This window comes from Dendrobates tinctorius, unplaced genomic scaffold (assembly GCF_039654945.1).
Source record: "Dendrobates tinctorius isolate UK_male_01 unplaced genomic scaffold, ASM3965494v1 ptg000133l, whole genome shotgun sequence".
Taxonomy (NCBI): Eukaryota; Metazoa; Chordata; class Amphibia; order Anura; family Dendrobatidae; genus Dendrobates; species Dendrobates tinctorius.
The window spans coordinates 12,193,419-12,211,025 of NW_027361801.1; the positions used below are offsets into that span (position 1 = coordinate 12,193,419).

Consider the following 17,607-nt stretch of genomic DNA (forward strand, 5'->3'; position numbering starts at 1 on the left):
TATAAACACCCCAGTCCAGATGTGTCAACTAAAGCCAGGGAAGGCTGCCACTGGGTCCTAGAGGCAGAAGGACCAGGAAAAAGTCTGCAAAGCAAACTGCTGAGACCTTCTGCAGTCAGATGCAGAGCGACGGTCTGCAGCCTCTGACACACCTGTGACAGATTATTTATGGATGTCTGATTATTATGTTCCTTATAAATCTATTGCTATTAATAATTTTGGAATAATAATAATAATAAGCTCCATAATTTAATTTGTTAAAAATAATTGATATGGAGTTCCAAGATGGCCACCGCAGGGATCAGACACACAAGAGGGAGCTCCACATCCAGAGGAGTCAATCCATGACATCCTCCCTTAATAGTGCTTCATTAACCATCCTGCTCTGCTCTGGTGGGTGCCCAGTGCCCAGGGGACCAGAAAGCAGCAGTTTTAAACCAACTTCTCCAGCCTGAGATTGCCTGCACAGCCTCTTTAATCTATGCCCTACTACAGGGCCTGAATCGTGGTCCCCCTGCTGGAAAAAGTTTTCCTGTGGCTGGAGATGGTCCTTGTACTCTTTCCCCTCCATCCACCTGTGACAGATCGACAGAGGAGGCCCGACTGAGGGGTGAATGAACTTCTGGGAGCCTCCAGCACATAGCATTTAGGGAGGTCTGCCACCATCATCCATCACGGGGGGCCGCCCCGCTGCATCTGTGGTGAAGACCCTGCAGGCAGTAAGTACCCCTGGGACCAGACCTCTCCCTACCCATCTGCTGTCTTACCTGCTGATGCTGCTGCTTGTTGCCCCCGGGGAGGGCGAGAGGGAAGGTTGCTGACCGGTTCTGTGTGATTGCCGAAAGCTGTGTTTCCTCTCCTCCTGTGCAGTTATACAACAGAGGAATTCCCCATCTGCTGCAGAATCACTGAGCAGCCTGGGGCCTTAGAAGGACACTGCAGAAGATTTCCTCTACTATAGCCTGAGCAGTGCTGTTGCCTCTCCCGGATAGTTGCCAGAGGAGCTTGTTAAGAAACACCAATAACTGTGACTGTGTGTGAGGGGTTTTGAGAGTATCCAGGCACTGGCCTATTATCTGTGGCACTGGTTAACTTTGCTGGGGGCAGCTATCGGGACAGAGCTTTCTTGACCCCCCACACACCCCTTCCCCCCAAGAGGACACATATAAAGCAGGAGACTATCTACTCCAAAAGCCACCTGATCCCTGATTTACTATTTCATCCAACATATTAGTTAAGCTGGAGCTCTGCTGCCATCTACTGCTTGTAACTAAAATAACGCACTGATACAGGTGGCAATATACTACCACTCTTGATACCACTGCTGAGTAGTACTCAGTGCTCTCTTTTATACACAGACGCCTCTCTTAAGTGCTCGTCTTCTGCTGTGGATACCGACCCAACTGGGGACCCTTTTCAGCCTGTTTACCTTTATGATCTTCAGAGAGGTCCGTATCCCTTAAACCATCTTGGATCTCCTCAGAACCAAGTCTCTGTGATGTCCTACCTAAACTACTTACCGTATATACTCATGTATAAGCCGACCCGTGTATAAGCCGACCCCCCTAATTTTGCCACAAAAAACTGGGAAAACTTATTGACTCATGTATAAGCCTAGGGTGGAAAATGCAGCAGCTACTGGTAAATTTCAAAAATAAAAATAGATACCAACAAAAGTAAAATTAATTGAGACATCAGTAGGTTAAATGTTTTTGAATATCCATATTGAATCAGGAGCCCCATATAATGTTCCATACAGTTCATGATGGCCCCATAAGATGCTCCATACAAAATACAACCCATATAATACTGCACAAAGGGTAACAATGGCCCCATAAGATGCTCCATAGAATAATATACCCCATATAATGCTCCATAAAGGTTATGGCCCCATAAAATGCTCCATAGATTATGCCCCATAAGATGTTCCATAGATATTGCCCCATAAGATGCCCCATAAAATGCTCCATAGATTCTGCCCCATAAGATGCTCCATAGATTATTCCCCTATGAGATGCTCCATAGATTATGCCCCAATATGCTGCTCCATAGATTATGCCCCCCATATGCTGCCCCATAGAATATGCCACCATATGCTGCTCCATAGAATATGCCCCCATAAGCTGCCTCATAGAATATTCCCCCATATGCTGCTCAATAGAATATTCCTCCATATGCTGCTCCATAGAATATTCCCCGATATGCTGCTCCATAGAATATGCCCCCATATGCTGCTCCATAGAATATTCCCCCATATGCTGCTCTATAGAATATTCCCAATATATGCTACTCCATAGAATATGCCCCCATTTGCTGCTCCATAGAATATGCCCCCATATGCTGCCCCATAGAATATGCCCCCATATTCTGCCCCATAGAATATGCCCCCATATGCTGCCCCATAGAATATGCCCCCATATGCTGCTCCATAGAATATGCCCCCATATGCTGCTCCATAGAATATTCCCCCATATGCTGCTCCATAGAATATTCCCCCATATGCTTCTCCATAGAATATGCCCCCATATGCTGCTCCATAGAATATGCTCCCATATGCTGCTCCATAGAATATGCCCCTATATGCTGCTCCATTGAATATGCCCCCATATGCTGCTCCATAGAATATGCCCCCATATGCTGCTCCATAGAATATGCCCCCATATGCTACTCCATAGATTATGCCCCTATATGCTGCTCCATAGAATATGCCCCTATATGCTGCTCCATAGAATATGCCCCATATGCTGCTCCATAGACTATGCCCCAATATGCTGCCCCACAGAATATGCCCCCATATGCTGCTCCATAGACTATGCCCCCATATGCTGCCCCCATATGCTGCCAAAAAAAATGCCATACTCACCTCTCCTGCTCAAGACCCAGCACCTGAGATATTCACCTGTCCAGGGTCCATCGCTTCTCACCGCTGTCTGCGCGTCCTCTGTCAGTGACTATTCAGCCAGCAGAGGGCGCGGCGTGCACTAACTACGTCACCGCACCCCCTGCTTGCTAAACGTCATGGACACAGGAAGCAGCAGACAGCGTGAGCAGCGATGGACCGGGGGACAGGTGAATATCGCTATACTCACCCATCCTGGCGTGGTCTCTGCAGCCTCGCTTCTCCACTGTCTCCCTTCCTGCCTTCAGCGGTCACGTGATACCGCTCATTACACTCATGAATATGCGCATATTAATGAGTTTAATGAGCGGTACCACGTGACCGCTAAAGGCAGGAAGGGAGACCTGGAGAGAGAAGCTGGGGGCTGCAGAGACCGTATCGGGGGGTCAGTATGATCTCTGACACCCCCGCTCCCCCTCCCCCACCGACCCCCAGGTATATGACTCATGTATAAGACAAGAGGGGGAATTTCAGCCCCAAAAAATGGGCTGAAAATCTCATCTTATACACGAGTATACTGTATATGGTAGTTATGTAGGTTCTTGCACTTAAATCTCGACTGAGACGTCTCCCCTCTCCTTACAAGTGCATTTCTGTTCATTTTCTTTTCCTCTCTATCTACATGGAAAAATTTGTAAATTCCAGTAGCTCCAAGGCTGCTAAAACCAGGGAACAGGCTGTCAAATCTTCTCCTGAATCACCAAATTCTAACTCTGTCATGTCTAAAGAATCCCTACAAACCATTGCTCCATTGCTGACTCTATCACAAAGCAACTTATGCCAAAAATAGATGCAAGACTTCTTTCCTTTCAATCCTCATTGGACTCGATCACATCCCAGATGTCCGACCATTCCACCAAAATTTTGGCAGCAGAACAGTGGATCAGTGATTTGAAGGACACTGTACAGTCCTATGCTGCTCAGCTTAAAGATAAGGACCATGTAATAGAGCAGCTCCAAGACAAATTCGATGATCTGGAAAACCAGAGCTGCCGAAACAATCTCCGTGTCATCGGGGTTCCCGAGTCGATAAAGGATCTCCACCACTTTACTTCCTCCTGGCTCCCATGAGCACTTAATTTGCCTGACCGACCTGGCTCCATGATAGTCGTATGAGCCCACAGACTTGGACCTCTAACTCCAGAATCCAATGCCCGCCCTCGCCCTGTTATTTTTAAGTTACTTAATTTTCAGGACAAAATGCTAATGTTTCGGGCATTTCGGGCTATGTCTGTTGTGAAATATAAGGGACACTCTCTTCTTATGTTTCAATATTTTTCTGCCATGGTGGCGGCCAAGTGCCGCGCCTTTGCCCCAGTTTGTAAACTTCTGCATGACAGAGGCTCCCGTTTTGCCCTTCTCTACCCAGCACGTCTGAAGGTGGAACTCCGAGGAAAGATGATGTTTTTTGCTGACCCTAATGAAGCCATGGAGGAGGTGAAGCGCTCCTCCCGAGCCTCTTTTCCGGCCACTTGATTTCAAGAAGTTTTTCGAGTTGATAGCCATGTTACATCTCTATTTATCCCCTTAATGATCAGGGGTATTTTTGGTTTTACATTTTCATTTTTCCCTCCCCTTCTTTCCAGAGCCATAACTTTTTTATTTTTCCGTTTATATGGCCATGTGAGGGCTTATTTTTTGCGGGACGAGTTGTACTTTTAAATGACATCATTGGTTTTACCATATCATGTACTCGAAAACGGGAAAAAAATTCCAAGTGCGGTGAAATTGCAAAAAAAGTGCAATCCCACACTTGTTTTTTGCTTGGCTTTTTTGTTAGGTTCACTAGATGCTAAATCTCACCTGCCATTATGATTCTCCAGGTCATTACGAGTTCATAGACACCAAACATGTCTATGTCCTCTTTTATCTAAGTGGTGAAAAAAAATTCCAAAGTTTGCTAAAAAAAAAAAAAAAAAAAAAAAAATTTGCGCAATTTTCCGAGACCCGTAGCGTCTCCATTTTTCATGATCTGGGGTCGGGTGAGGGCTTATTTTTTCCGTGCCGGACTGACGTTTTTAATGATACCACTTTTGTGCAGATACGTTCTTTTGATCGCCCGTTATTGCAAAAAAACGTAATTCTGGCGTTTTTAATTTTTTTCTCACTACGCCGTTTAGCGATCGGTTTAATGCTTTTTTTATTGATAGATCGGGCGATTATGAACGTGGCGATACCTAATATGTGTATGTGGGATTTTTTTTTTACTGTTTTATTTTGATTGGGGTGAAAGGGGGGTGATTTGAACTTTTAGGTTTTTTTAATTTTTTTTTATTTTTAAACATTTTTTTTTTTTACTTTTGGCATGCTTCAATAGCCTCCATAGGAGGCTAGAAGCTTGCGCAACCCGATCGGCTCTGCTACATATGGGCGATGAGCAGATCCCCCATATGTGGCAGATTTACTGCTGTGCTTTCAGCGCCGACCACCGGGTGGCGCTGAAAGCCATATGCCTGGAACAACCATAGAGGTCTCAAAGAGACCTCTGGTTGTCCAGGCAACATGACGCCGACCCCCGATCACGTGACGGGGGTCGGCGGTGACGGAAATGCTATTTAAATGCACGCTGTCAGCTTTGACAGCGGCATTTAACTAGTTAATAGGCGCGGGCGGGCGGCGATTCCGCTCGTGCCTATTGCGGGCACATGTCAGCTGTTCATAACAGCTGACATGTCCCGGCTTTGATGCGGGCTCAGCGCCGGAGCCCTCATCAAAGCAGGGGAAATGTCTGATGACGGACTGTGTCCGTCATTGGACATTAAGGGGTTATATATACCTGCATGACTAATCTTTCGGTTTCTACTTAATGCTCGTTGTTTGTTATTTTTTACTGCATTATGATTATGAGCGGTCTTGGTCGAGATACTGTTATATAATGTTTTTTGTAGTTTCTCTATTGCTTGTGAGTTTGTTGGGGGGTGGGGAGTGGGCTCTTACTCCCTAGGCATGATTTTTTTTTCCTGGGTGTTAGGGTTTGCTTGCTGGGACAGACCTTTGCCCAGTTGTTTCTTCTCTGATATTACTCTTTCATGGCCTCAATGTGGCATAGGCTAATATGGCTGACTCTGATACTGTAGCTCCTCGCATTAAAGTAGACTCTCTCAAATTGTTACCTTGGAACGTGGCTGGGCTCAATACTCCGGTGAAACGCAGGAAAGTTTTAGACCATGTTACCCGTATACGCCCACACATTGTGTTTTTGCAGGGGACACTGGATTAGTGGAAAACATCCTCCGCTCTAAAACAAGCATTACCCGGACTGCATAGAGGCTTCTTTTTCAAGGAAAAAACGTGGGGTTGTGGTCCTGTTCCAGAGATACCTTGAATACTCCATTCAAGATGTGGTAAGAGACAAGGCGGGATGATATTTGCTGATTAGGATCCCTGCTGAGCAGAGGAAATACTTCCTTATTAATGCTTATGCACCTAATGCGGCTAGCCCTTCCTTTTTTTCTAAGCTTGTAGAAGTCATCCATAGCTATCGTCCTACTAATATTTTATTAGGCAGGGATTTAAATGCTCTTCGTGATATCTTTTTAGATAGGTCTACCCCACCGCCTGCATCCTTCTCCTCGATTGGAATGGTTCCCATTTTATTAGATAAGCTTGACGTATTGGATTTCTGGAGACGCTGTCATTCTACGGAAAAAGAATATACATTTTACTCTAGGGTTTACTTCACGACGTACACACTCACATTGATTACTGGCTAACATCTACCCCTCTTTTTTCATCTTTAAAATAGGTTGAGATTCTTCCAATGGTTATTTCAGATTACTCTCCTGTCCTACTTACACTAGACCTTCCCACAAGGAAAACTCTCTCCTTTTGTTAGCGTTTTCCTTCATATCTTTATACGTCGGATGATTTTAAAAAATGTTTGCCTGGCTGATGGGACACATACATGGAGGATAACTTGGAACACTTAGAAGACATCAGTTTATTCTGGGTTACCACTAAAACAGTGCTCAGAGGACATATTATCTCTTATGTGTCTAAGAAAAAGAAGAAATTGTTGTCCTCCTTGTGGCCTCTTCTTGACCAGCTCACTCAAACCTATAGAGATTTCCGGCTACACAATACCTCCTCATCCAAGGAGGCTTACCTCACTGCTAAACATAATATCAACACCTTACTGCATGAACAAGCGCATAACCAACTTGCCTACCAACTTAACCACTTCTTTCGTTGGGGCAATAAACCTGGCATCACTAACGAAACCCTTCAAAACGGCTACTAAAATCACCAACATCAAACATCCCAATGGTTCCATTATCCGTGACCCAGTTCAAATATACGCGGTTTTCAGAGATTTTTATGCAGATCTCTATGGCCCACCCAACGATTCTCAAGAAGAAGGCTATAATTTCCTTCACAAGGTTGATCCACCAAAAACTTTCCATCTCTCAAAGAGAAATTTTAAATAAACCTATCTCTCCTGGGGAAGTTGGATTGGTCATCCAGTCTCTTAAATTGCTTAAAGCTGCTGGCCCGGATGGTTACTCAGCAGAATGCTATAAAATATTGTGACCATTACTTATACCCCAACTTACCTCTCTTTTTAATCATATTATAGATTCAAGTTCCCTTCCTGACCGCTTCAATGAAGCAAGCCTTTCATTACTACCAAAGCCGGGTAGAGACCCCCTTTTCCCTGCCTCGTACCGCCCAATCTCCCTTTAAACGTAGATTTCAAATTGCTCACCAAAATTATGGCCAACAGATTATAATCTATACTTCCTAATATTCTCACCATGTCCCAAATGGGCTTTGTCCATGGCCGATCGATCACCTACAATATTAGAACGGCATTAGCCGCAGTTATTCATAGTTATCAAATCAAAGCTAAACAAAACATCTTAGTTAGCCTTGACGCCAATAAGGCTTTTGACCGGGTATTTTGGTCCCACCTCATCCGAACTCTTAAATACAGAATGTTTGGATTTTCCTTTTTCAATTTTATACGATTTACACCACTCCTCAATCCTCAGTTTGGCTCCATGGTATTCAGTCATCCACTTTCTCAATTTTCAAAAGTACGAGGCAGCAATGTCCTTTATCCCCCTTATTGTTTAATACTGCCCTAGACCCTCTACTTAGATATCTGGAGATTATTCCTTCCTTTGAGGGAATTGGGATAGGCCACCTTATACTCAAGTCCTTGGCATTCGCCGACGACATACTACTCATGATAGCCAATCCTAAGGAGTCCATTCCTTTCATAATGGAGGCTTTCCATGAGTTTGGAGAAATCTCGGGATTCTGCATAAATTTTAACAAATCCAAGGCTTTTAGCAATCTTCAGGGATGCTTGACAAAGGTGACCCTTACCTTTTCCATTTCAGTAGGGGCATGGTTCCTTACAATATCTTGGTATTCTTCTACCCTCCAACCCACATAGTATACTGCTCAAAAAAATAAAGGGAACACTCAAATAACACATCCTAGAGCTGAATGAATGAAATATTCTCATTGAATATTTTGTTCTGTACAAAGTTGAATGTGCTGACAACAAAATCACACAAAAATCATCAATGGAAATCAAATTTATTAACCAATGGAGGCCTGAATTTGGAGTCCCACACAAAATTAAAAAGGAATGTTGAGAGTGAAATAAAGCAGGAATTTGCGCTAATAATACCCACATAAAACCACTCTCTATAGAGAAAGCAAAAATTGATGCCAGAGAATTTTGATATGCGTCTATGTGAAACAATAATATTGGCACCCCTTAGTACTGTGGGGGTGTGATATAAATATATATCTCACTGTAAAAAGTGAGTAGCAGTCTAAAAAATATAACCAGTCTCACTGCCCAATAAACATAAATGAGTCTGTCACTAGAGAGAAAAAAAACATACTGACCGTCCAGGTTACTGTTCATACCATGGGCGATAATAGCAATCTTGAGTTCAGAACATAGCAACTCCTCTCCTGATGGGCTTTGATGAATTCCAGTGGTGGTGTAATGCTCAGTCCAAAAAAATGCAGGCTAATAGTGGGTAGAATCCAAAAAGGTCACCTCAACACGTGACTGTGACGTCACGCAAGGTCCTGTGCCTTGCCGGCACTAACCGCGTCTCCCGCTGCATGTCCCACTGATAACGGGCAGCGCAACATCGGGGGAATTGGGCGATTGCTACCGGCCGGAGCATCGCCCGTGACTATAGTAGAGGTGACCTTTTTGGATTCTACCCACTATTAGCTTGCATTTTTTTGGACTGAGCATTACACCACCACTGCAATTCATCAAAGCCCATCAGGAGAGGAGTTGCTATGTTCTGAACTCAAGATTGCTATTATCGCCCATGGTATGAACAGTAACCTGGACGGTCAGTATGTTTTTTTCTCTCTAGTGACAGACTCATTTATGTTTATTGGGCAGTGAGACTGGTTATATTTTTTAGACTGCTACTCACTTTTTACAGTGAGATATATATTTATAGCACACCCCCACAGTACTAAGGGGTGCCAATATTATTGTTTCACATAGACGCATATCAAAATTCTCTGGCATCAATTTTTGCTTTCTCTATAGAGAGTGGTTTTATGTGGGTATTATTAGCGCAAATTCCTGCTTTATTTCTAATTGTTTTAATATTCAGACGAATAGGTCGCGTAGTCTGCTAATTTGCAGCTGCTATACCCCCACACAGCGCCATTGGTTGTCAAAAATTATATTTTTTTCATTTATGAATGTTGAGAGTGGGTTGACCCCATCTGGAATTTAATGTCCTTAAAACAAGTCAAAATGATGCTCAGTATTGTGACGAGTGGCCTCCACATGCCTGTATGACCTCCCTACAACACCTGAGCATTCTCCTGATGCGGTGGATGGTCTCCTGAGGGATCTCCTCCCAGACCTGGACTAAAGCATCTGTCAACTCCTGGACAGTCTGTGGTGCAACGTGATGTTGGTGGATGAAGCGAGACACGATGTCCCAGATGTGCTCAATCGGAATCAGGTCTGAGGAACCGGTGGGCCAATCCATAGCTTCAATGCCTTCATCTTGCAGGAACTGCTGACACACTCCAGCCACATGAGGTCTGGCATTGTCCTGCATTAGGAGAAACCCAGGGCCAACCGCACCAGCATATGGTCTCACAAGGGGTCAGAGGATCTCATCTTGGTACCTATTATCTTTCAGGCTACCTCTGGCAAGCACATGGAGGGCTGAGTGGCCCTCCAAAGATATGCCACCCCACACCATTACTGACCCACTGCCAAACCGGTCATGCTGAAGGATGTTGCAGGCAGCAGATCGCTCTCCACGGCGTCTCCAGACTCTGTCACGTCTGTCACATGTGCTCAGTGTGAACCTGCTTTCATCTGTGAAGAGCACAGTGTGCCAGTGGCAAATTTGCCAATCCTGGTGTTCTGTGGCAAATGCCAAGAGTCCTGCACGGTGTTGGGCTGTGAGCACAACCCCCATCTGTGAACGTAGGGCACTCAGAACATCCTCATGGAGTCGGTTTCTAACCGTTTGTGCAGACACATGCACATTTGTGGCCTGCTGGAGGTCATTTTGCAGGGCTCTGGCAGTGCTCCCCAATGTTCCTCTTTGCACAAAGGCTGAGGTAGTGGTCCTGCTGCTGGGTTGTTGCCCCCTCCACATGTCCTGGTGTACTGGCCTGTCTTTTGATATCGCCTCCAGCCTCTGGACACTACGCTGACAGACTCAGCAAACCTTCTTGCCACAGCTCGCATTGATGTGCCATCCTGGATGAGCTGCACTACCTGAGCCACTTGTGTGGATTGTAGAGTCCGTCTCATACTACCATGAGTGTGAAAGCACAACCAACATTCAAAAGTGACCAAAACATTAGCCAGAAAGCATTGGAACTGAGATGTGGTCTGTGGTCCCCACCTGCAGAACCACTCCTTTATTGAGTGTGTCTTGATAATTGCCAATAATTTCCATCTGTTGTCTATTCCATTTGCACAACAGCATGTGAAATTGATTGTCAATCAGTGTTGCTTCCTAAGTGGACAGTTTGATTTCATAGAAGTTTTATTTACTTGGCGTTATATTCTGTTCTTTAAGTGTTCCCTTTATTTCTTGAGCAGTGCATTTACCAACTTAGTATCCGACCCTTAATATCTGCCATTACTTGGAAAATACAATCTTGGACGTCTTTTAAATTATCTTTCGCAGGTTAAGCTCACCTTATTAAAATGGTTTCATTCCCTAAAATACTCTTCCCTTTACAATCCTAAGATTTTTTGACATTTTATATGGGGATCGAGGGGGAGATCTAGGATCAGTATTTTAAATTGCAACAGGCTAAATATTTGGAGACCAAACAGACTAAGGAAGCATATTGCCATAAAATACGCATTGCTTTATTAAAGTACATATAAGACACATGTACAAGATAAAAGGAGATGTGTATACCAGAGTGTCACAGATACATGGCATCCAAAAGTGGAAAAAATGGGGCTCAAAACACAGTGCTATGCCGCCAGAAAGAAAAAATGCAATATGATCATAATGTGGGCGCTGTATTAAAATTTACCAAAGTCATGCGCCCCAATGTATCATATAATGCTATATTAGTCTACACAGAAAGTCTGAATATGAGCATAGTCCTGACGGTAAATTAGGAGATATAGTACAGACATGTATTTCCCCAGTAAAGTTAATGTAATAACAGTCCCTCATGGAGGAATATACATGACCTGTGACACCGCGACCCCGACGCGCGTTTCGCCTTAGCTTCGTCCTGGGAGGTGAATGGTAGTGGATCTAAGGTACATGGGGGCATATATAGCTGTGTAATTACCGAAAAGTTTCTTGCACCTGAAAAAAACGGCGCCCGGCGTGTGGCGTTATCATGGCGCGCGCCTCCCGGCCCCTCAGCCACTCCCACCGCACACGTCACGATGTGGAGACAGATGATGAGGGCCTGAGACGACGCGCAACCATGGCAACCCACCACGCTGCAAGATGGCGCTGAAGACATACAAGCCACTCCCCCGCCCGACGTGTAAGGAAGGAGAGACGGCCCGTACATCAAACAGACGCCTCTATGCAGAGTGTGCACAGCGCCCCTGGTAGCGTTAAATAGAATAGTATAAAAACCTGATACCAAGGGTTCAATATTATATTCCAAGTATGCAAAAGGATTGAAATGATATTTTGGAAATTACTTGAGAATAGAGTTGAGCGATACCGTCCGATACTTCAAAATATCGGATCGGAATGGATCGGCCGATCTTAAAAAAAAGTATCGGTATCGCCGATGCCGATACCGGAAGCCCCATTCAAGTCTATGAGACTTCCGGTATCGGAATTGGAAAAACCCTTTCCTGCCCTTGTACAGCCTCTCGGGGGTCTGTACGGGCCTTCCGGGGGTCTCTGCCGGCCTGCCGGGGGGCTGTGCCGGCCTGCCGGGGGGCTGTGCACCCTGTGGGGGTCTGTACCGGCCTGCCGGGGGGCTGTGCACCCTGTGGGGGTCTGTACCGGCCTGCCGGGGGGCTGTGCCAGCCTGCCGGGGGGCTGCGCTGATGTCCGGGGGTCCGTGCAGGCATCGTCCGATGGGACTACAAGTCCCATCGGGCGATGCCTGCTACCATGACAGTGATTGACACATTAGCCAATGATGGGACAGTAGTAGTCCCATCATCCGGCTAATGTGTTAAATATAAAAAAAAAAAAAAATACTACATACATACATACTACATGCATGCTACATACATACTACATACATACTACATATATACTACATGCATGCTACATACATACTACATGCTACATACATACTACATATATACTACATGCATGCTACATACTACATGCTACATATATACTACATGCATGCTACATATATACTACATGCATGCTACATATATACTACATGCATGCTACATATATACTACATGCATGCTACATACTACATGCATGCTACATATATACTACATTCATGCTACATACTACATGCATGCTACATATATACTACATGCATGCTACATACTACATGCTACATACATACTACATACATACTACATGCATGCTACATACATACTACATGCTACATATATACTACATACATACTACATACATACCACATGCATGCTGCATACATACTACATGCTACATACATACTACATGCTACATACATACCACATATATACTACATACATACTACATGCATGCTACATACATACTACATGCTACATATATACTACATACATACTACATGCATGCTACATACATACTACATGCTACATACATACTACATGCTACATACATACTACATACATACTACATGCATACTACATGCTACATACATACCACATATATACTACATGCATGCTACATACATGCTACATGCTACATACATACTACATACATGCTACATACATACCACATATATACTACATACATACCACATATATACTACATACATACTACATACATACTACATGCATGCTACATACAATACATTCATACAATACATACATAGACATACAGTACATATAACATAGAGTAACATACTTACCAATACTTGTCACATTGTTCCCCGAAGCCATTGTCTTTTACGGAATAAATATTAACATAACAAACCACAAAAATACTCACCTATGATCCGAAGCAGTCCACGAGTGTGTCCCACGACGATCTTGGGTAGAGAACTGCAGCATCAGCTGATGCTGCCGCTCTCTACGGGCTGCAGGAATCCAATGACGGAAGGTAGGTATCCTTCCGCACTGTATTCCTCCGCCACTTAAAAAAAAAAAAGTCCCTAGTCTCACTTTATGGTAAAAGCTGTGTGGGAAATTCCCACGCAGCAATGGCATAAAGTGAGACTAGGGACTTTTTTTTTTTTTTAAGTGGCGGAGGAATACAGTGCGGAAGGATACCTACCTTCCGTCATTGGATTCCTGCAGCCCGTAGAGAGCGGTCGCATCAGCTGATGCTGCAGTTCTCTACCCAAGATCGTCGTGGGACACACTCGTGGACTGCTTCGGATCATGGGTGAGTATTTTTGTGGTTTGTTATGTTAATATTTATTCCGTAAAAGACAATGGCTTCGGGGAACAATGTGACAAGTATTGGTAAGTATGTTACTCTATGTTATATGTACTGTATGTCTATGTATGTATTGTATGAATGTATTGTATGTAGCATGCATGTAGTATGTATGTAGTATGTATGTAGCATGCATGTAGCATGTAGTATGTATGTAGCATGCATGTAGTATGTAGCATGCATGTAGTATGTATGTAGTATGTATGTAGCATGCATGTAGTATATATGTAGTATGTATGTAGCATGTAGTATGTATGTAGCATGCAGTATGTATGTAGTATGTATGTAGTATGTATGCAGCATGCATGTAGCATGTAGTATGTATGTAGCATGCATGTGGTATGTATGTAGTATATATGTAGTATGTATGTAGCATGCATGTAGTATATATGTAGTATGTATGTAGCATGTAGTATGTATGTAGCATGCATGTAGTATGTATGTAGTATGTATGTAGCATGCATGTAGCATGTAGTATGTATGTAGCATGCATGTAGTATGTATGTAGTATATATGTAGCATGCATGTAGTATATATGTAGTATGTATGTAGTATATATGTAGTATGTATGTAGCATGCATGTAGTATATATGTAGTATGTATGTAGCATGTAGTATGTATGTAGCATGCATGTAGTATATATGTAGTATGTATGTAGCATGCATGTAGTATATATGTAGTATGTATGTAGCATGTAGTATGTATGTAGCATGCATGTAGTATATATGTAGTATGTATGTAGCATGTAGTATGTATGTAGCATGCATGTATTATATATGTAGTATGTATGTAGCATGCATGTAGTATGTATGTATGTAGTATATTTTTTTTTTTTTTTTTTTTTTTACATTTAACACATTAGCCGGATGATGGGACTACTACTGTCCCATCATTGGCTAATGTGTCAATCACTGTCATGGTAGCAGGCATCGCCCGATGGGACTTGTAGTCCCATCGGACGATGCCTGCACGGACCCCCGGACATCAGCGCAGCCCCCCGGCAGGCCGGCACAGCCCCCCGGCAGGCCGGTACAGACCCCCACAGGGTGCACAGACCACCGGCAGGCCGGCACAGCCCCCCGGCAGGCCAGTACAGACCCCGGGCAGTCCACACAGCCCCCCGGCAGGCCGGCACAGCCCCCCGGCAGGCCGGCAGAGACCCCCGGAAGGCCCGAAATGACGGCGCATCATGATGCGCACACACCGCGCATCATGATGACGTCATTTCGGCTGTCAATCAACTTTGAACTTCCGATTCCGATTCCGGAATCCGATATGACAAAAGTATCGGAAGTCAGTATCGGAATTCCGATACCGCTAATATCGGCCGATACCCGATACTTGCGGTATCGGAATGCTCAACACTACTTGAGAATACTAAAAAAAATGAATGAGGTTGTGAACCACATATTGCATAGTGCACGGCGATATACCTAAATCTAATGTAATATTGTAATCTTTAAAAAGGGGATACAGCATTTTCCACCAAGAACATGCATATATGGAATATATCAAAAATAATATGCACAAAGAGCAATGTCCTGTTCCAACTGCACATATAATAACTAATACAACATACCTGAAAAAATGAAGATTTAAACACACATATGCATATACATACTCACACACATATGCACATACATATGTGAAGGGCATGAGGTGCATTGTGAATATTGGATTGGGATGTCGTCTTCCAGCAACGTGTTGGTGGATCTGTTATATCATCATCATCTGGAGAATTACGGAAGATGTGTGGCCCACATTCGGTGAAAATCGAACTACTCAAAAACTTTGAGTAGTTGTTGTACTGTAAAAATACATATCTACCCTTTAATCAATGTGATCTTATGAGTCATAATATGTACGGTACATTTATTTTGGGGATTGGTTTGTACACTGTTATGTGCTGCTGAGTGGATATCTCTCACACTAGGATCTTCCACATATTGTTATGGAATAATTAGGCTATTTTATGTATATAAAAATCCTCTTTATATTGTGTATTGATTATTCATATTTTACTATAATGTGGAGATAGTCTTGAATTCTTGATGCTTCACGTTATATATTTCTGTAACTGTATTCATTGGCAGGGCTCATATTTGTGCACATATGTATGTGCATATGTGTGTGAGTATGTATATGCATATGTGTGTTTAAATCTTCATTTTTTCAGGTATGTTGTATTAGTTATTATATGTGCAGTTGGAACAGGACATTGCTCTTTGTGCATATTATTTTTGATATATTCCATATATGCATGTTCTTGGTGGAAAATGCTGTATCCCCTTTTTAAAGATTACAATATTACATTAGATTTAGGTATATCGCCGTGCACTATGCAATATGTGGTTCACAACCTCATTCATTTTTTTAGTATTCTCAAGTAATTTCCAAAATATCATTTCAATCCTTTTGCATACTTGTAATATAATATTGAACCTTTGGTATCAGGTTTTTATACTATTCTATTTAACGCTACCAGGGGCGCTGTGCACACTCTGCATAGAGGCGTCTGTTTGATGTACGGGCCGTCTCTCCTTCCTTACACGTCGGGCGGGGGAGTGGCTTGTATGTCTTCAGCGCCATCTTGCAGCGTGGTGGGTTGCCATGGTTGCGCGTCGTCTCAGGCCCTCATCATCTGTCTCCACATCGTGACGTGTGCGGTGGGAGTGGCTGAGGGGCCGGGAGGCGCGCGCCATGATAACGCCACACGCCGGGCGCCGTTTTTTTCAGGTGCAAGAAACTTTTCGGTAATTACACAGCTATATATGCCCCCATGTACCTTAGATCCACTACCATTCACCTCCCAGGACGAAGCTAAGGCGAAACGCGCGTCGGGGTCGCGGTGTCACAGGTCATGTATATTCCTCCATGAGGGACTGTTATTTCATTAACTTTACTGGGGAAATACATGTCTGTACTATATCTCCTAATTTACCGTCAGGACTATGCTCATATTCAGACTTTCTGTGTAGACTAATATAGCATTATATGATACATTGGGGCGCATGACTTTGGTAAATTTTAATACAGCGCCCACATTATGATCATATTGCATTTTTTCTTTCTGGCGGCATAGCACTGTGTTTTGAGCCCCATTATTTCCACTTTTGGATGCCATGTATCTGTGACACTCTGGTATACACATCTCCTTTTATCTTGTATATGTGTCTTATATGTACTTTAATAAAGCAATGCGTATTTTATGGCAATATGCTTCCTTAGTCTGTTTGGTTTACACATTTGGTGGGAAGCGCCATGTTTTCTAAGGCCCTTGTAGTGGGAATATAAATATTTGGAGAGCCTCAATTTTCCAAATTTAAGATTGTATAGCATTTCAGCCATTTTCAGACATTCTATTGATTGGATTTGGGCCCATACTAAATTTACCAACACCCCATTAGATGAAGCAATGTCTGGACCGATCAGTCTTTCTGCCTTACTCCATTTGCAACAAAATACAGTTTCCACTGCAATCAGGGATAATCCTCTGGTATGGTCCATGGTATTGGCATGGCATGATGCTAGAAGGATCAGCGGACTAGACCCTTATACCTCAGTTTCCTTCCCTTTCAAGGTAACCCTTTCTTTTTATAAGGCAGATCACCCCCAATTTACCAAGTGCTTGGGGAGAGAGGGTGCAGACTCGTCTGTGGTCTTCTGACAACTGCT

General features: G+C 43.5%; 1 long non-coding RNA gene across 1 annotated transcript in view; it reads left to right on the top strand.

Moving 5' to 3' along the window:
• Window positions 1-310: 310 nt before the first annotated feature.
• LOC141048209 (uncharacterized) overlaps window positions 311-17,607 on the top strand; it is a 40,161-nt gene continuing 22,864 nt past the window's right edge. Inside the window, exon 1 of the long non-coding RNA XR_012219984.1 lies at window positions 311-719. This is a non-coding gene — a long non-coding RNA (uncharacterized lncRNA). The remainder of the gene's footprint in view (window positions 720-17,607) is intronic.